The sequence below is a fragment of the Taeniopygia guttata genome, chromosome 7, assembly GCF_048771995.1.
Source record: "Taeniopygia guttata chromosome 7, bTaeGut7.mat, whole genome shotgun sequence".
NCBI lineage: Eukaryota > Metazoa > Chordata > Aves > Passeriformes > Estrildidae > Taeniopygia > Taeniopygia guttata.
Window position 1 is genome coordinate 28,224,020 of NC_133032.1, and position 21,751 is coordinate 28,245,770.

General features: G+C 38.7%; 1 long non-coding RNA gene across 1 annotated transcript; it reads right to left on the reverse strand.

Annotated features, from left to right (window-relative positions):
- Positions 1-1,117: 1,117 nt before the first annotated feature.
- Positions 1,118-21,212, reverse strand: LOC140684584 (uncharacterized). The gene is made up of 4 exons (XR_012057034.1): positions 21,106-21,212; positions 18,503-18,631; positions 13,079-13,207; positions 1,118-1,547 (listed from the first exon to the last, which is right to left on the reverse strand). It is a non-coding gene; the product is annotated as an uncharacterized lncRNA (long non-coding RNA).
- Positions 21,213-21,751: the final 539 nt, after the last annotated feature.

Sequence of the window (21,751 nt, forward strand, 5' to 3'; positions counted from 1 at the left end):
TATTAATTTATTCATTATTTCCTAATATTTTTTGAAGTAGTAATGTTGACATTTGTATATTAAAATGTTTAAATATTAAACCTCACTTTCCATCCATAATTAGAGAGAATAGACGTACACAAACTAAAGTTTTCAAGAATAAAAGATACACCAGCCTCAGAAACATCTCTCCTGCTCACTGAATGAAGCCAGGTCCTCTGGGATGAGGTAGAAAGTGATAAATTCAGAGTCCAGAGTGGAAAACACCACAATAATATAAAGTAGTCAGATCTGAAAAGACAATGGGCTTTTTCAAAGTGCTTTCTGGAATGTATATTTTCTCTGCTTTCTTTTTCTAAAAATAATGCCCATTATTCTTACAATAAGAGACTAATGACAGTAAGAATAATTTTCTCAGAGGCAGAATAATGTTTCAGTTTCTATGCATGAATAAAAATAGATTTTTCAAACGAAGTCCTTTAATATCAAACATATCAAGATAATGAAGGAATCAAGAAATTCTGTCTCTTTCTATCAGTCTTAATTTAACCACAGAAATCAAGCATTTCATTTATTCCTTGGGAAACTACTAAAAGGTATTAACAGCTGCTGTTACTATTTGCTGTTGGTACACCAAAGACATTAAAGTTTACACCACATTGCCAGAGAGCCATTTATTGAGGAAACCGTTACTGCCATGCCCAAGAGGGAAATTCACATTACTTCAGGTATCTCACCCCAAAAACATCCAGTGCTTAAACCTCTGCTCTAGTAGTGACTACAGTGCCAAGTGTGGCATTTGCCCAGATAAATCCAGGGATTCACCACTGGAATCCACACTCTGAACAATAATTTCTGAGACAAGACTGAAGATCCCAGTGATCCACAAGATCAGTTATTTTAATTTTATTTGAGGGGGAAAAAAGTCAAACAAACCTGAAAGCTGAGTAGCCTGATGTCCTCAAAACCATTACACCTGTGGAATAAAACCATATCCACAAGAGAAATTTCCCAAAACTTCCACCTTTCTTTGAGGAGTATTTTCTACCAGTTCATCCAAAAAAAAAAAAAAATAGATACTTTCTTATTTGCTTTTTCTTTTTTTTTTTTTTTTTTTCTTTAATTTTTTGTCTCACAGGTCTGGCGCTCTTGAAAATACATGCATTCAACAAGAAGGATGGAGGGAATTTCCCTTGTTTTGCACAGGCACTCTGCCATCAGGCCAAGGTACCACAGGGAGCTGTTGGGCTCCTTTACTGGGCAGAGAGACTCTCAGGGACAGAGATGGAGCAAATCCGTCCTTACTTTGCAACTTCTCAATGAACCAGTTGCCTCACCCACAGTGAGTGTCCCAACCAACACATAAACCAGGATCCTGGGCATTGCAGGAGATTTTCTGAGTACAGATGTCACTGACCTGCTCAGAATCATTCAAGTTTTGTGCCTTCCAGGCAGCTCCAGCAGCAGGCAAGAGTGGTGCTGGCATCCAGGAACTGCTACAGCCCCTCATGTCATAGTTAAAAGGACACACAAAAAGTCCACAGCCATGACACTAAACAATCCTTTCCCTAAAAAAAAAAAAAAAAAAAAAAAAATTGTTTGTTTTTTTGACTTTTAACCAGCTAAAAAACAATTTTAAAAATTCAGCAATTTGCTTTCAGTTAATGAAGCAGCTCCATGCGTACTTCAAGCAGCAAACCACACTGACAGCACAGCAGTCAGTGCAGCCCCAGCACAAACACGAGTTGAAGATGATAGCTAAGATCCAAAGCAGCAGCAGAATACTTCTTTTCCTGCTCCCTGAACCCCAGAGCAGCCTGTGCTGCTGGCAGGGGGATAGGAACTGCTGCAAGGTGGCTCCAACCTCCATCAGAGCGGGGAGGGTCAGGGGCTCTGGGCAGCCACGTGAAGCCTTTTCGGGCAGCTTCTCATCACAGTCAGATTTTGAGGCTTTAAAGCATGATTCCTTGTTTGCCTCCCTAGCTTTTTAATTGTTTTTATTAAAAAAAAATCAAACAGAAAAAATTTGCAATTACAGGATTAATAGGGGCATTTTAAGTGGTTATTAGGACTGAGAAGCTTTGTACAATGCTGCGTGTTGTTCAGGATATTATTTATTTTTACTATCCTGCATAAATTTAGATATTAATTTTAACCCTAAACAATGAAACTTTAATCCTGGTGAGAAATACACAAATATCCTGTGTTTTAGCAGAGGCAGCTGATTCCATTGCCCACTGTGACTCCCCTCCCATTTATTTCCTTCAGGGACAAGGACAGACTGAATGTCCATTTTCAGTGAATCTACAGCCAAAGGCAGGGTAACATCAGCATTACAAAGCTGCCCTCTGGAAGCATTACCCAATTCTTCCCCTTTCATTTTACAGATCAACTTGTATTATTTGAGAACTATTGTAAAATTCAGAAAGGTGATTTTTCTTTTTTAATTCATAGCTTTTCTGTCTCTTTATAACGTGTACAGCTTTCCTGTGTTGTTACTCAATGCTTCAAACAGTGAAATCCAGTTCTCTCCTTCTGGGGAGAAGGAAGGCAGATGGATTTTTTTGGGGGGGCAACTATGCCCCAATCCAAAAACTTCCAGAAAGTTAAAATTCCTTCATAGCATGCAATTTCTATTCTAGAAAATCCTTTTAAGGAGCGTGTAGCATTTAATTGCTGATTTGGTAAACATATATCTAGAAAAAAAATCACACCTTGCTAGTCTTTTAGTTCTACTTAACTGTAAACCTGTTCCTTAAAAACAGACAAAAACAACAACCACAAACAACACGCAAAATATCCCCACATTTTGAGACAAAGTATATAAAGCTTACCTTTGGTAAAACTGTGGCTTACCTTTTTATTAGCAATTATAAATCCTCAAGATTTACAATGTCAGTTCTGTTCTGAACAGGTTCTGTTCATCATCTTGGACAGATAAATTGGACACTCAACTGTCACAGCTGAGATGGCCACAATACACAGAGCATCACCACACAATTTTGGAGAGCTTCAACCCACACAGAGTATCACAAAGGTGATATTTAATTTTACACAATACATTAAAAGTATATGTCTTTAGAATCATAGAATGGTTTGGGTTGGAAGAGACCTTAAAGATCACTCAGTGCCAACCCCTCCTGCCATGGGCAGGGACATCTTCCACTATCCCAGGTTGCTCCAAGCCCTTCCAACCTGGCCTGGAACACTTCCAGGGATCCAGGGGCAGCCACAGCTGCTCTGGGTGACCTGTGCCAGGGCCTCCCCACCCTTACAGTCAAGAATTTCTTCCCAATATCTGACCTAATTTCTCCTCTTTCCTCTTGAACCCAGTATCACAGAAGTTCATCTACAGTTTATTACATTATGTGCATGTGCTTAGGATAGAAAATTTGCCTGAGGGAAATGTGCAAGTGCAATTTCTGGGTTGTATGGAAGTGGGCAATACAGAACTGGAACAAATCCTGATCCCTTCAGACTTACGCCTCAATTTCTGTATCTAATTAGTATAGATAAGCACCCACCCTTCTGAAGCAGTAGCTTTTCTGCAGCTGCTTTACCCTCTGAAAACTTCTTCATAACTTTTTCTCTATTAAATATAGTAAATCAGAACTCTATTCCTTGCCATCAGCTCTCCAGCACAGAAGGTAAAATCAAAGGCTGCACGCAAGATGGTCAGTATTTAAAAAGCTATTAAGATCCTATCCACTCACTTTTATAAGCACTCAGTGGGGATATAAAAGCTTCATTTTTCACAGCCTTCCCCCTGGGCCCTCTTCCCTGGGACAACAGATTTAATCAGCATGAGGTGCCAGGGAATAATTTCGTGCCTTAAAGTAAGAAGAGCAAAAGATAAACATCCAAAGATATGGAAACACCCTAAAATACTGCAATACTTTCTAAAAAGCAGGAGAATAGGAAAGTAGAGGTCAGGAAGGAAGGACATAGGGAGGGAGCTTGTATTATTGGGATGGTGTTTATCATCACAGCCGTGAGCACCAGGATCCACCAGAGTCAGGGATATACCTAGCATTAAACACTATTAAATTTTAAAGAGCCCCCATTAGTGCAGGAAAGCTCTGAGCCATGGGGTGTTGCAGACCAGATTCCTCAGCTTATCTCCAGTTTCCATCTTTCCCTGGCATCCATTACTGGAGAGTGCAAGAAATAGGGTATTACTGAGCAAAATGGATCTTTGGTCTGACATCATACTGCACTGTTCCCAGGATGTGCACAGCAAATGCCACAAAGGGAAAGAGAACAAAAGAAAGTCAGGAGACCAGAACAGCATTTCTAAAAATGATGCTGTTCAAAGCCCTTATTTCCTGGTTTTTAGATGTTTTCTCATAAGAGAACATGATAGAATAGTAACTCAGTGTGATATAAATACACTTTTAATACTTGTGCAGTTCTATGCAATTTAGGGGGACTACAGGAGCAGCCTTTAGAATAAAGACTAAAAATTCCCTCCTCAGTTAATATAACTGTCTGCCTATTGTACAACTTCAGAAGTGGAAGATTTGACTAAGGTTTCTCTAAACACAGAGAAATGAGCTCGTAGCCAACAAGAACACCATGCCCAGTCTCTGTACATGCCTCTCCTCTGTTGGAGAAAGGAGGACTCAGACACTTCACTCTAATGCTTATCACTCCTTTCTCTTCGGTTTTACATGAGAAATGTGCATTTCAGATCATGGGCAAGGCATTCTTTTTCCCTGGTGGAGATGTCATTTCACACCTAAAAGGAACATCACAATTATAAAACATATGCAAGGTCAATAGTGATGAGAGAAGCACAACACACAGTAGAAAAGCACCAAAGTAAGGTATTTTATTCTCTAGGCATTACAGAATTTGAGTCCTAACATGAGGCAGACCTCTGAGTCTTCTTGTACCTACATTGTTTCTTTTCCCTAAATAATTATCTTTTGACTAAAATGTAGTTTTCTTTATTCCCCCTTTACTTATACATACATGCTCCCCTGATAGGAAAGTGTTATTGAGCTGTGAATCAACTGCAGCCTGTGGAAGTAGTGAACTAAAGAAACAGGAAAAATATGAACCCTGATGGAGCAACATTCTAAATTTGAGTGTGTCTTCATGATACTATCCAATAAAAAGAAGAAATAAGTGAAAAAGTTCTGCTTTAAACAACTTTAACTCAGCCTTGACCATATTTTTTTTTTTGCAAAGAGATTGAACTAATATTCATTACTGTAAATCTGCACAGGTATGAGTATTCCACTGAATTTTTTTTTCCCTAGATGCAGGAAACTGAAGAACTAACCATAATCTGCACTGCACAGCTGCAACAACTGACCTGCTGGGCAGAACCATGAGAATGAATCCTGTAAAAGAGATGGTGATGCTCCTTTGCTCCAGCAGGTCATTGAAGCAAACATCTTCCTGTTCTTCAGGCACTCGAGCAGTCCCTCTGAATGCTTATGCAAGCCTAAAGTTAGGATGTGCATATACACACTCATCTTGAATTCATGTTACATCTGGTTTTTATTGTACCAGAGGTACCTTTAAGCTCCCTGTGCTAGAATTGGACCACAGGAGAAAGACATTTAACTATTTTTATTTTTACTGTCAGCATTTAACTATTGCTATGATCATTTTGTTCCTCCTGAGTAAAATAACAATAAGCTTTAGCCATCAGGTACCAGCCACTAGAATCTCAAGTACCAGAACTCACTCCAAGAGGCATTTCTATTTTTCAGCATCCTTGTTCTGATCTTGAGCTATGAAGTAATCCAATATTCTCTAGAAAGAAAGTGATATTTTCTGTTATTATTGTACTAGCAGGTTCTGTACTCCAGGTGAAGGGATTGCATTTCACTCTAAAACTCCTTGGCCTTCATTAGTGCTTCAGGGAGCTTGAAAGCCGGATGGAACAACAAAAAAAAATTCAATAAAATACACTAGTTCATATCTTTCCGGTTTTCTGAAACAATAGGGAAACTAATAGCCATCAGGTCTAAAGATTAATTTGAAATTAAATACTTGCAGGCAAATAGGTATGATAATTGCATTAAATCATATACTGCTTGTTTTTAAAAGGGACATGAAATCTTATAATTAAATCAACATCTAGCTCATATTTTAAGTTATATTATTTGAGTTAATCTATTTGAAAATAACTTTGCAAACAACCAAGGCAGTCATTAGATGTTGGAATTTAATCAACACTTAATTTTGACATTAAAAAACAAAAGTAGATGAAGGCTTAAAGTAAGATTTTTAGACATTCATAGACCAATAAAATATCCATCTGTATTATGACCATGAAGGTTTTCATACCTACCTGATGTACCTGTACAGCTCAGGACTGTCATACAGTGTATGTGTCATGTGCATTTATGAAGAAATAAGTTCTATGTGCACAGGTAGAACAGTGCACCTGGAATGAGTGAGTAAAGCCCTGTATGATCATCATGGAAACTTAAGGGTGGAAAAGATCATCAAGAAGTGTCTCTGCAAGCATTTTACTCCAGACCACATTTTGGTGTCCCTTGACTTGGCATGTTATTAAACCAATGGCATAAAAATGACCCAGTTTTGCCCCAGTTTAGGTTGAATATTGAGGCAGATCTGGAAGTTGTGACTTCAGCTTAAAAATGTTCCTTGATTTGATGGGAAACAAGGGAAAGAGGACAATTTATGTCACTAGCAGCAAATTTCTCCAAATCCAGAAGCTAAAACACTTCCACTAACATATTCCATAGACACACACATATATATATATATGTGCATATATAATGCGTGTGTGTGTGTTTAAGAACCTATACCCATTTAAAATTCCTTGGCAAGATCCAGAGACATATATCTACCAAAGCTGTACTTTCCACCTAGGAAATTTAAAATTTCTGTTAGGAAATTCTATAAACATCATCCATGCCATTTCAAATATCCACTTGGAAGGAGCACTCAAATAGAAGCAACACACATAATTCTTTAAGGAGAGTAATTACATCTAATTGGTTTTATCTTCTGGTATTGGTGTTTCCACCCTACAGCCTGAAAAAATTTCCATCCTATTAGTTCTATGGATCACCTGCCCTAAACCCACAGGCACAAAGTTTTCCTGGTCTTTATAAAGAGAATATATAAACAATTCAAACACAAATGAGACTCTTCTTTTCGCCCCTAAACTGTGGGATCACAATTTGTTTCACAGGAATCTTTTTATTTCACCACAGTCTGGCTAATGCTAACCACCCATTACAGATTCCCTACACTTAAAAGCATAAATTTTCCTAAGAGCTCCTGCTTGCATTTGAGTAACAAAGATTTTGGAAGTTGCAACATTTTTAACTTGTCCAATTTCGAGATGTCAAAACCAACCACCCAGTTATTTTGAAGCCAACTCAATAAAGAGAAAGGTATTTGTTAAAGACCGAGAAATTTAAAACCCTGTGTGAAAACAGCAGTTTTAAAACACATTTTTCTTCTAATGCATCTAGTTTATACTAAGCTAGTCAAGTTTTTAATACTCAGAAATATACATTAACTCAGGGCTTTTTAAATGTCTTTATCCATATTAACCTAATTCTTCATGGTTCTACTTGACTGTAACAGCTTTTTTAGAATTGTTGTGTGCTCAGTAGCTCCATTTTAGATATTTCTGCACAGAACTGTGAGGAACATTTCAGAGGGTAGTGCACAGAACTCCAGGTTTTAATTTGGAATACTAAACATGTTCTTTAAAGTTATTTGGACTTTTTTGAGGCTATTTAGGGCTCAAACCATAGCTCTCCTTTAACAAGTACAAAGATGGGTGTTTTGGAGTAGAATTAGAATGGAAACATTATGTTCAAAATTCATAATTTGTACTAAATTCACAATTTAATCTGCGTTTCCACTTTGATTTGGGCTTGGGAAGATTGCATGCAAAAAAGAATGCTGAAAAAATGTCCAAAAAGTATGATTTTTATGTTTATTGAGGGAATAAGATCACCCAATTTAAAAACCAGCTCCATATATATGTGTATGTATAAATATGGCAAACTTGCAAAAGTAGTGATTTATAAAGACCCACATTCTATCATCTTGTACACAAAACTCTATAAAGGCAAGATCATTCCTTGTTCCTTGCTATAACTTTGACATTAATTATTTTTTATTATTGGTCTGGTTAGGTATTCTAGTGTTTGCATGCAGAATAGCAGAAATTTGCATACAAATAAAAGCTGTGTAGTCATATTTTGTTCTAATTTCCCATACACGTCCCTAAACAGCCCAGGATATATAAATTACAGTATCATTTAGCTAACAATCTATGATGGCTATGTGTAATAACATAACCTGCCCAGGATTTAATTAAGCAAGTTCAAAACATGGAAATTAGAAGTAAGGAGCCACTAGAGAAGGATAAATTTAAAGAGCTGGCCTCCATTTTTAAGCTTTTATGATTTTATTACCTTTACTAAGAATGAGAGAATATGCAAACAGAGAAGATAAACACTTTCTGTTTATCTTACTTTTCTCTTTCCAGGACAGACAAAAAAATACTTTGATTTTAGTACTCTCTTTAGTACTTTTGGAGAAGTCCTGAGTTTTTGTTCCACCAATAGCAGGGATAAAACTTTTCTAGAAAGAGTAATGTTAGAATTCTCCTTCTACTCTCTCAAAGCATGTGAGACTGGGTATGGAGAGACAGAGCAGAATGATGCCATGAGGTTCTATAGACTGTAAACACCACAACAGTGAGACTATACATGGAAAATATTCTCTTCTTCTCACATTTATGTGGCACAAGTTGAGCAGAAAAGTTTCCTTTAACAGTCAACCCGGTGCTTTTCAGTGCCTGTCTTCCATTTATCTGTGCAAAGCAGCTAAATGTGAACTAACTTTACCTCAAAAAGGAACAACCACACATCCTTTAATCAGAGTAAACCCCATGTTGTCTCAGGTCTGAAACTGCCCAAAGTGCAATTGTTCTGATTTTACCTGGGATGGTTTTGATGTTTATGATGTCAGGTCATGGTTGACCCAGCAAGATCTACCTCTGATGTGTCCCACAGCAAGACATCCTTTTTTGGAAGCTCAGAGATAGAAATGAAAGACAACAATTTTACCACGTTTTTTTAAAGCTAACAATCTTGACATCCACTACATTTAATTAGCTTCTCTTAGCAGCTGCAAGCTTGTTTAAATTGTCCAATCATTTATTGGCTGGGGTTGTTTAATTACATGTGTTTTGGGGGTTTGGTTTACCACCACCATCACACCCACCCCATTGTACTTTAATCTTGTGTGGCAATATTCCTTTAAGTCTTGCAAAAGTGATCAAGGAGAACCTACTTTGAAATTCCTCTCACACAGCTAGAACTTGTCATCTGTGTTGTTACAGATATTTAATTCCCTTCCACTATTACATCAGAAGTCACGAGTTTGGGTACCTACTACAACCTGAGGTGCTTGAGGTGAGGTAGATCAAGATTCCTTTTCATAGGATTTTGCTACAGTGGGAAAAATATTGAGTTTTTTTTTTTATGATTCGTTTCTGCCAATCATTTTGGTAGTGAACCTTTGCTTAACACACCACAACAAAATGAAACTCAGGAACCACTCCTCAAAACAGGCCATGGAATGGTGGCTCGCTGGGGGTTCTCTCAATTAACTAAGTTAGGTGGGTCTTGTCCTCAGGTTGCTAAAAGGACAAAAGTCTTTCTTGGAACTTATGCCAAAGAAAGGCTCTGCATGGATTTTCATGGAATTTAACAGTATTTAACCCTTGAATAAAAATGATTTGCCACTGTTGTTCAGACCATGGAAATAAGAGGAAAGAGGAAAGAGCTTGTGTGTGGAGGAAAACACATAAAACTACCACTGAGGAAGTAAATTAACCTCCAGAGCTCCTTATTAATAACCAGAGACCAAGGAAGGACTCTGTAGGTTTGCCAAGTTTGTTTGTGTGATACCTCTTCTGCTTTCTGAATGCTTATTTTCAACCGGTACTTTATTTGCTGATTTATTTTTCTAATCTATATTGCCAGAAGGCTGGAGAGACTTGCAATTGGGAGCAAAGCTTTCCTCTGAGGTACCTTCAGAATCTATTCCAGCAGCTCTGGGGTATCCCTTGCTACACACTGATTTCTAGGGGAAGATGCACCATCTACAATACAATAAGTGCAAATGCAGTGGGATTATGGATTGTGTATCTGTAAATTTCTCAATATATCAGCTTCATATTGAGCTTTTAAACAGTTATCAACTGATACAACAAGCAAAGTGGCTTTATCATACAAATCAGTCAGCCCTTTTTTGCATCCAGAAAATCGTGTTAATGCCAAATAGTCTCCATGGTGCTTAGACTGGCACTGGGGATGAAATGTTCTGTAAACTCACGGAATGATGACAATGTAAGTGCTCCAAGAAGTTATATCAGGACTAGGATTTCACTGATAAGACTGTAAAATGATGAAACAATCCCAAACAGATACTTCTGAGCAAATAATGTGGAAAAGGGTTTACAAATCCCTTGAGGCTTATTTTACATACTGGTTTTAAAAATTTTGTTCCATATCTTCCTTACTTCCTATCCCATGTTCTATTTGTATAGTACAATAACACAAGACTCTTCTAGGAAGTATTTCTTACAACAGAAGGAGATAAAGCTATTTGTGGAAAGAAGAAAAAAAAATCTTTCAAACTTGAAGAATCTGTATTCATTTTTCCACAAGCAAACAAAAAGGCTTGATAAAAACATGCAGAATAGTAAATCTCATAAAAATGTATAAAGAGATATATAGATGGCCATAAACAGCATAGTAGTATTGCAGTATTTACATTAAAAGTTCTTTCTACTACTCTCTGCAATTCATAAATTTCCTTTGCTATAGGAAAAGATCTTCATTGTCATTTATTATTTTTAAAAAATCAGAAATACTGCAACTGCATATAAAAATGTCTGGGACTACTTTGCATTTTCATTAGTTCAATTTTGCTCCACAAAGGGGAAAAAACCCAACATTTTTTTAAACCCCTTCACATCTGTTTATTGAGTTTGAATTTAGTATAACAACTGTCTTCTGATCCACTTGCAATTTTGATGCATCTCTTAAGGAAAATACATGAATAAGACATCTGGCAGTTTATAGATGCTAATTTAATTTAATTCCTTAATTTCAATTTTTGTCTGGACTAAAATAATCTGATATTTTCAACAGAAGAACTAAGGAGCTCAACGAATTTTTTATTTATTTTAGATTCAAAAACATATATTTAGTTCATAAGAATATTTCCATATTTATAGCCTTTCTTTCTGTATGTTCTTAAAAGAAAATCATCTCAATAATTCCAGAAAGGTCAAGGAAAAGAAGGTATATCTTCTACCATAGTTTAGTTTAAATAATACTAACTCTAGGATTTATGGTGCAAAGCAGAGCTGCAAACTAACAAACTGCATTATGCAGAATTCTGGTTTTCCCCATTTCAAACCCCATTTCTCGGTTCTTTTTCTTTCCCTCACTCAGGGAAGCAAAGCAGGGACTGAACTCGCTACTCTGCATAACTCCACTCCTTCTCCAAGAACCAGATTCACCCAGGTTTCATGCTCACCCCTGTCACAACAGAGATAATAATATTTGCACTGTTATTTTCCATTACTTAATAATAAATGCCTCACTCCATAACTGAAGCAGGACTCTGTCGATTGCCTGGTTGTTTTGTTATTTGTGGGACATTTCACTCAAAGCACTAAATGCCAGAGTTCACACAGGTCTACTATTTGTGTATTTGGTGACTTACATGAAATCAAATCAAAGATGTCCCCAGCCAGCCAGGAGGCAGCAGTTTGGGTGACAGCAGCTAAGGGCAGTGGGCCAGGAGGATGTGCAAACTTCTTTCACCAACAAGATCCTCACCACGCTCACCACACAGCCCTTCCCTGCTTCCTTTTGTCTCTCCAGTTCCTCTTATAGCTAGAGTAGGTAAGTGCTCCTGAAGTTAAGGGTGAGGCAGTGCTGGGAAATCCCAGGGAAGCAGCATATGCTGATAGCAAAAAGCTACAAAAAGGTTGAGTGTGGAGCTTTGAGCAGCCTGGTCCAGTGAGAGGTGTCCATGGCAGAGGGATGGAACAGAATGAGCTTTAAAATCCCTTCCTGTGGAAGAGGTTTTACAGCCACTTCTGGGAGCCAGAGAGAAGTTTGATAAGAGCATCCATGTTTACCCCTGAAAGAATTTTCTACTAAGGCTGTTGACATAGAAACCAAGAAAGAAGGAAGGATAAATAGGAGAAACCTGCAGCTGCCCATTCCAATAAGAACTTTGTTTATGTCTTGTGACCAATGAGTAAAGTGTAAACTTAGGAGTTTTGTAAGAATGTATAAAAAGCATGCAAGCTATTACGAAATCAGGTTTGAAGCCTTCTGGAAATTGAGTAGGTTGCTTTGTATTGTCTTTGTCTCAACCATGACACCTTCCAACCCAAACCACCACATGGTTCCATAACAGAGCACTGCAACTGCAGCCTTGGGCAGGAGGAGCACAGAGCAAGCCTCACGTTCACCTGCCCTTACCACCCACCTGGGAGAGGAACTGCAGGTTTCAAGAAAGGGGCCAGAAAAGCAGGGACACCAATTTGGGAAGGGAGTGGTTTAAATCAGAGAGATTCTAGGGACTGTGGGTACAGGATGTGACTCAAATTGTGTGTCTGACAGGCAGTACAGACACAGGTGCTACAAGAGCCCTGGCCCACACCTGGCTCACACAGGGCTGTGTTTTAGAAACTCAAGACTGTTAGAAAGAAGTGATCAAGCACCATTCCTGTCTGCAGCTTGTGTTGATGGAGTATCTCAGCCCCACTGAGATATCTTGCCTGCATAGAAACTTCCACAGCATCCCCAAATCCAGTGTGTTGAGGACATGGCTTTCCATCTTCCTTAGTCAGGACTTAGAGTTTTGCTCCATACTTTTAGTAAAAAGGGAAGCAAGGGGAGAATGCTGTTCCTAAAAGCTTATAGTGGCAAGAAATGCCACACAGTGTCCAAACATATTTGCTTGAACTAATTCCCACATATCCAACAGGGAATGCTGAAGAAAGGACTGTGAGAGAAAATAGGACAGGATCTCCTTTCTTCCTTAACACACTCACCTTTTATTCTGGCTATCAGCAGTTACAGGCTTGAACTTTATCAGTGCTGCTGTGCAATATCTGTTTCCAAACCGATGCACTTCACAGGGAATCACAACTGCTCGGATCCATTCTGTAAATCCCATGTTCCTAGGAAAGAAGAGAGATTTGGTTTGGCTCAAATGACAGCAATCAGGGGGGCTTTCAGCAGAAAGATCTGACCCTGTCTTTGTTAACATAAACCAGCAGTAATCCAGTAATCTGACACAGCAAGATATATTTCATAAATCAAGAGCTAAATGCCTGCATTCCCTCTCCCTGCTGAACTCCCAGAGCCTGAACCCGAGGTGAGATTCTGCTTGTACTGAATTTAATAGCAATACTCCCTTTGACTTTGGTGGGTCCAGGTTTTCACTCCCTAAAAAACCACAGGGGTTTTAAAATGCCTTTTGGCATGAAGAGAGAAGCAAAAGTAACTTATTTGGCTTTCTTTTTTTACAGTCATTCTGGGCACTGTTCTATATTTTCTTAGATTCAATTTTAGTCTCCTCTACTTCCCTTGACTATTGACTATTTTGTGACTGATGTATTATTTCAAGTGATATATAAAGCCTTATACCTATTTATTGACAACATGCTAAGTTAGGTACCTTTTAGGCAATTCTCCAGCTTCAAAAACCAAATGCTAACAGTGAACTCCAGACATCTCAATACCACAGGCTGTTGTCATTTTGAACATAAATGTACATATTAATCAGCTAATCACTAATCCCTGAAACCTCTAACTGCAATATTGGCAGATCTTCTTAAAAACTATTTCCAAGCTTGCATGCCTGTTGTTGCATTTGCTTAAGGAATCATCCATCACATAAATGGCTAGTTAGTGAAATGAACTAATTAACAAAGAAATTAAATGGAGAAATAAATCTCAAGCTCAAGACTACTGAACTGTTGTCGCCCTCTTCCATCCAAAGCCACCAGAAAAGCTTACATTTAAGAAATACTGCTGCATTTTGAAAGCCTTTTATACGTGTGAAACATGTACCCTTGAATCGCTATTCTATCACACTGAACAACCATTACATTTATTGTATTAAAATATAGGCAGTACAGTATCAAATACAGCTGACCCCATCTGATCCCCCTTTTCCTCTTGCTTACTACTTGAAACCCTTGATTTACTTTTTAGGATCAATTTAAGAACAATTCCTGTGCTTGCTTTTGAACAATTTTATTAATTTATTATTGATCTGTACCTTTGGGACTCACAGATCTTTAGATCCATGTTTAATTTCTGTTAATGTTTGTTCCAACTTTTTGCACTATCCAGTGGGTATATAAACATTTTAAACTCCCTCAATATTTTGACCCATAATGTTGTATGGAAAACTTGGAATCAGATTAACATTTTAAGCTAAAACTAGCAGTGCAATTGCTTCCATTTCTGCTTATGTTAATAAATGAGAGTATCTTGTTGAAAGCAGTAGGAAACAGATGGACACTTTGTCAAAGTGTGAAGCTCAATGGTTTCGGTGTTAACATACTCATATGCCTGTATATATATCTAGATATAACTGAATAACAACATTTTTAACCTCTAATACTCCAATTTCTTCTTATAGTAGTCACTATGTTTTGTTATTCTCCTTTTCCACGCATAAAAATGACAGACTTATTGGAGGAAAAAAATTACTGACAGGATCACAGAGTAAGCTTATAGCAGAATCCAGAAATTAACCTTTTCCTCCCAGTTTCAGTCCAAACCACTGTGAACTCAGGGAAAAACATGGTGCTTCCATGAAGCGCTGGAACTGAAAACAGACACACACACAAATTCTGTAAAAGGATAAATTATAAATTGATGTTCTTAGACCTGAGCAGTTTATCTCTGATTTACCTTATAGTGCATCAAACGTGTTAATGGTGTTTTAACTGACATGATGTGGGAGTTACACTAACACTCCCCAGCATTTAGCTTGCTAATGGCTTCTTAATTACTAAGGGGTATTAAGGCTTCATGGGAATCTGCACCCTAATGCTCATGGCCCCTTTTATCCCACTTGAGCAGTTCAGTGTTAATGATTTTTTTTTTAATCTCACCACTATCATGTCCAGCCCTATCTTTGACAATTCCTCAGTTCCTTATTTTGAGTATCTCGGCTACAGTGTTGATATTCATACTAATCAGTCTCTTCTGGCATCTACAGTGTCAGATTGGAGCTGATTCAGGAAAAGCCAAAAAATCATAACACTACTGTTTCTGTAATTTTCTGCTATTTAGGATGCATGTAACTCAACTTCTGAGCTTTTAAAGATGCATCTGCAAGGCCTCTCACTGTCATTTTGAGGGAAAAATACAAACTGCGTTCATGATATACAAACAATTCTGTTTCCTCCCATGAACTTACAATATTTCTTCTTCATAACAGTGAAAAAAGAAAACTTCAAAGTTCAAAAGAGGTAAAAGGATGATATTGGTTCCTCTGATTTAATATCTTGTATCTAGCAAGATTGCTTTGTGGACCACTATCCTCTATACAGATATCTTTATTAACACAGCACCTCCAGCTTGGACTCTCTCAATCTCCCCTTTTTTAACAGAATGGTTTGGGTTGGAAGGGACCTTAAAGATCACTCAGTGCCAGCCCCCCTGCCATGGGCAGGGACACCTTCCACTATCCCAGGTTGCTCCAAACCCCATCCAACCTGACCTGGAACACTTCCAGGGGTGGGGCAGCCACAGCTTCTCTGTGCCACGGTCTGCCCACCCTCACAGGAGAGAATTTCTTCCTAATTCCTGATCTAAATCTACCCACTTTCAGTTTAAAACTATTCCCCCTTGTCTAGTCACTGCAGGCCCTTGCCCAAAGTCCCTTTCCAGCTCTCTTGGAGCCCCTTCAGGCACTGGGAGGTGCTCTAAAGTCTCCCCAAAGTCTTCTCCCAGATGACCAACCCCAACTCTCAGCCTGTAAATCAGAAATATCTCAACCCATGTGATTTAGTCTGCTGTAAAAGCACAGTAAGAATCACAGACTACAATAACCACCTCAAACATCTGCTTCCTCTATTCAGAGCACAGTTGGGATCACAGTTAAGATCACTCTAAGAGTATCATATTCAAATTCTTAAAACCAGTAAGAGAAGCAAAATCAAGAGGTTTTTTTTACTTTGATCTTCCCCGCTGACAGAATTCAGAAACCAGCAATAAAAATATCTCAGCTGTCAAACAAAATAAAAGGTCTTGTTTACTTTGCAAGGCCCAGACTATCAATAGTAACCAAGGCTCTGATTCCCAAACAGAAATGGTTTGCAAACCCCAAAAAAAGCACTAGCTCAAGGTAAGTAGCTGTGCCGAGTGCCTAAAATCGAATAAGTTCTGTCCCCAGCATTCCAGATCTGTGCATCTGTACATGGGTCAAAATACATCCAACAGCTCCCCCAGGGATTCCTGATTTTCAGGTCTTGTCTTGGATCACTGCTGGTTGCTTTCTAATTATCTCAACTATGATTCACATATAGCAAATTTGCTGCTCTGCCTAAGACATGAAAACCCAATAGTTTCCATTACTTTTACTTCTTTGCATGGTTCTGGGTCTGATTTTTGTGCTGCTGTAGCAAAGGTTACAGCGTTCTGCAGTCACTCACTCCTGTAGTATATCCAAGCAGATTATGTGAGGCAATAATTTATTGTCCTAATCCTTTGTCCAACAATGGATTGCTGCAAGGACAGAAAGTTCTCTGCTATTGATTTCAAGACCAAACCTACTGCGGGTGAAATTCAGATTGTTCTATCACCCCTGATTGAAGAGTTTTCTTGGGGTGTGTTTCCATCAAGTCACTGAATTCCATAAACTGAAAGTTTGTATTTAAAATTAACCTTTTATGTAATCACACTGGTGCAAATCGATACTTTAGCAGGAGCAGTTCCCAAATGGAAACATCTGTAGGACAATTGTTTTAATTAATGAGACCTTTGTATAACAATAGAGATGGCATGGAACAAAGTCAAGCCAAAAAACCTATTCAAATGCCAGTGCTTTGTAAAGCATAAGATAAGATCAAGTCACACCAGAAAACAAACCAAATCATATTCCTGAGTGCTAGAGCACATATTGGAGATTTTATTTTACCTGCAATATGTGCAATTTAGAGGATCAAATGGATGGGTTTAAAAGATACTTTAAATTTTTCATATCACATATCACAATAACTTTTGCACACCAGACAGGGAGTCTGTGTGACTGGGAGGGGATTGTTCAGATTTCTGACTAGATTTAAACTAAGAAAGTGTCACTGCTTTATCACAAAGCCTAAATAGATACCTTCACTGACAGTTTAACAGATTTTTTAAACATATATGAACTAAATACCAAAGCAAGGACAGCTCATCTGGGTCTGTGTCAGCAGCAGAGTTTGATGACAGCAGCAAACTGTTCTTACGGGGAAAAGGAGTTTTCTGCAGAGCTCTTATCCTCAAGGTAATATAGGCCTTGCTATTTTAGAAGTCTTGAATAAGAGGCCAAAGATTTTTTTCCCTATTCTATTAATGCAAATTCACGTTAGTAGCACTATAAAATATATTAAGTTTTTGTTAACTTTGCTGACTTAGGCTAAAGAAATTCCATTTGTTCCTAATACCTTGACATGGTTATGGCCAGTCTAACAAAGAACTGCATTCTCTGTGGCAGCTGCACCTTTCCTTAAGCATTTTTGAAAATACTGTTTTTATCCTAAGTATAGAAATTTGTATCCTGTCAAGAAGGACTGGTACCAGTAAACAAGAATATGGCTCCAACAGACCCTCCTAGACAGGAATTTTTTGGTATCTGTACTCTGTTAATTCTTTAATATCTGTATTAACACATGTATTTTTACTTCTCTCAGGAACCACTACAGGAAAATGCAAGAAACTTTAGAGAGATATTGCAGACCATTTACTACATTCAATGGAATCCAACAGTGCTCCCTATTAGATATCAATCCATTTTGCTGACACCTGACTGTTATGAACAGTGTAACATGTTTATGTGGCTGTCATTCAACCATTCTCCTACTTATAATGCTGCATGTCAAATGCTAAATAACGCAGGGCTTCTTTCAGAGATGGCATCACTTCCACACAGGCTTCACTTTTCATTACAGGCAGAACGTGCACTCAGCACTCCCCTCTCCTATCAGCCTGGCAGCAGCCCTGCTGAATTGTCACATTCTCCCCACGGTTGTTTTTCCTTGAAATTTGTCTTCATGTGAAATCTGTGTTCTGTTGTAAACACTGAAACTCCAGTTCCAGGCGTGAAGATGATTTTGGATCTATTACATGCTTCCCAAATGTTTTTCTCACCATCCCTCCTAAGCCCGTCTAGTGCCCATTAAACGTGCCAGACTGATTGAGACTCTTTATTCTCCAGGAGCTCCAGAGGAGGCAATGGCACTGCAAGCTCCTACCTGGAGGTGCCAAACCATGTCCATTGTGACCTGGTGGGAGCTAAGGAAGTCACTTTGGGTGTTTTGAGTGCCATGAACAACGGGATCATTACTCTTCCTTGCAGCCATAGCTATGGTGTGTAAGCTCTCCTGCAGACCAGAGGAAAAGAAACAATTTTTAGCACATTTAGGCCATACAAACATAGCTCTCCCTGTCATTCTGGACCAAAACAGGCAAGCCAGCAGTGAAAGGCCTTGTGTCCCATTAGGAACTCTCTGAACTAGCCTGGTGGCAGGGAGCACCCCTTGGCTCAGCCTTCCTGCACCACACAGCTCAGGAGGAGCGGTCATCTACTGCCATGCAAGTGGGCTTTAACTGGACACAGGTATGGAAAACATCAGAAGGCTCAGCTTTGCTCCAGGGATTCCCAATTTATCCATGAGGGAAGGGGCTGCAAAGAGCATTGCTGCAGTGAAAAATCTGCATGCAGCAAATCGCTGTCACAGCCTGCACTGCTGAGAGAGCTTGTGCAAATCACAGGGAATAAAACAAGCTTTGCTTAATGCAGGCTACTTCATCATCTGTTTTACACCAAAGCCTTCATGTTACACCTCACTTAGTTTATCTCTTCTTGCTAACAAAGAGAAGCAAAGAGAGATGATCCTGGAGAGGTGCAACAGAACCAGATGGTCCAACTCTCCCAAGCCTTGGCATTGTGTCTCTTTCTGTAACTTTGGTATTTTTATCTTCTCCCACCCTCCTTGGTCCCATCTGCACCTTCCTCTTTCTCCATGTCTGTCACGTTGTTTTTCAGTTCAGCTTCCCCAGGAAGAGATGCTGATGCTGTCATGTCCCTCACTGTCAACTCAGCAGACAAAGGCATGGGACTCCTCTGGATTTCATGACAACATGCCTGGGGGAAGCAGAGATGTCCCAAGACTCCTCCCTAGTAAGGGAAAAGCTCTGTGCTGAGCTAGGTTGGATATTAGGAAAAAAATTTTCACTGAAAGAATAATAAAATACTGGAATTGTCTTCCTAGGGAGGTGGTGGAATCACCATCTCTGGATCTGTTTAAAAAAAGACTGGACTTGGCACTTGGTGCTATAGTCTAGTTGTGGTGTTAGGGCATAGGTTGGACTTGATGACCTTAGAGGTCTCTTCCAATCTCATTATTCTGTGATTCTGTGTGATTCTGTGATTCCTGTGAGGTTCCTCAGCAGGGGCCCATGCAGAGGTCCCACCACTGCTCACAGGCATTGAAGGTGTACAAAAACAGCTCTGGAGGAGCTTGTGATCATTTCCCAGGCACTTTGGAAGTTTTTTTTTGCACAGCTGTTACTCTCCAGCTTTTCCCTACTCTTGCCTGCCTGTTTCCTAGCCAGGCTGAATCTTGTCTCTCCTTGTAGCTGCTGACCCCTTCCTGTAAAGTCCGTTCTCACACATCCACCAAAAGCAAAGGACACAGCAAAGGAAATTTCTTTCTCTTTGCTCTTGTCCAGCATGAATCATAAAAAAGAAAACCCACATAAAACTGTTATCCAGCTACTTTAACTGCCAGCCAGGGCTGACTTCAGTGGACAGATGTTTCTCTGCATCAGTTGGTAATCTGGTAGTCAGATGAAGGGCCCTAAAACCCCCAAATTTATTCTTAGTTTCAGTTGCAAACAATATTCTAAAAGTAAAGCAATGAAATAACGTTGGTTTTAGTGGCATGGCGAATAGATTTACAAAGGAATTTGTTCATATATTGAAATATATGCTCTATATTTAAATTTAATTTTTATGAAGTTCTGCCTTCATACAAATATTATTATATAGCAAGAATAGGGTCTCTGCCTCTTTAGGCCATTTACTCAGATGTAAATTAGTGTCTTGCTTTTAATCCTCCCTCTGCTTTTATTGCTTTCATTGAACAATAGGGAAGCCTACTTGTAGTTAATTTACCACCTGAAGACACTAAATAAAAGTTGCAGGGTCTCATTTATTAAATCTCTCTCTATGACTGAAGACACTAGGAATCCAGTTAAGGCTATGTTTTTATTAAATATTTTCACCACTGAAATTAGAGTATTTATCCAAACAAACTCTCCATTAAGGAATTCAACATAAACCAGCTTCTTTATTGGTGAGTGTTAAGTCAGGTTGGTAGTGCTGACCTTTGTGTGATTCTCCAAAGCACATCATTGTATTATTTTCATTCTCAATATCCATTATTTTAGGAAACTTTCTGGCAAGTTGTGTCTTGTGTGTTACTTCCTTTATTGTCTGCCTTTTAGTAAAGTATTCTGGCACTCTCAAAGTTAGGAGAAGAAAATAAATTTGTCCAAAAGGAAGTGTCCCATGTCCTGTGTGCTCCAGCTTGCTCCAGGCTTTATCACTGACCCAAGACCATTTCCCACAGCTGTTTCAGGGGCATTCTCTACCTCTCTGGGCAGACCAGTCCCTTTGTTCCCATAAAGAACAGACACTTTATGAAGCAGAAGCCATATCAGCTGGAAATGCTCTATTTTTACAAAATCTGAAGTTTGTACTTCCTAATCCCCAGTACAGGACTTTCAGATTCTGCAGTGTCTGCAGATGTCACTGTTGTGGTTTTTAAATGCAGGGTCTCCTGTATCTTACCTGGACAGCTCCTGCTTGATGCTGATGATCTAAGTCTTGTTAGGATGATGATGTAAGTCCTCTCCATGAGGATTTGGGATGGTGATAAAGGGTCTCTTCCTTGCCTGCAAAAATGTCAGAAGATATGCACTGAACAGAGGTGATTGATGAGAATTTTTGGTCTGCATGAGATTTTGACATTTTGAAGTTTACTTCTCTTTTAATTCCTAACATATAATATTTTTAGATGTCCCAGAAAGCAGATGATCTGTACAACTTTGCCTTTGGACAAATATTAACATGCAGTTTCCAAAATTAATTTATTCCCTCAAACCTCTGCAGCTGCTGACTGAAAAGGCTTTATTCCTTAAAATATGATTTGGCATAACATAACCTAACAGCAAACCCTAGCCTATTGTTAAGGTTGAATTGTCAAATGAATTGTGTCAATGTAAATTAAATGCTGGGTTTATATTTTTTCCCTTAGAAGAAATTTTCACCCCTCTTCAAACTTTCTCATGAATGCAGAAGAGACATTTTCAAAGAAATTGTTGTTATTGTTTATGAAACGTCAAAATTTCCTGCAAAACATTACGACATTCTCCCCACATCTTTTTTAAGCTCAGCACAAGAAATACTGCTGAGCTTCTGGTTCTATTATCTCAGA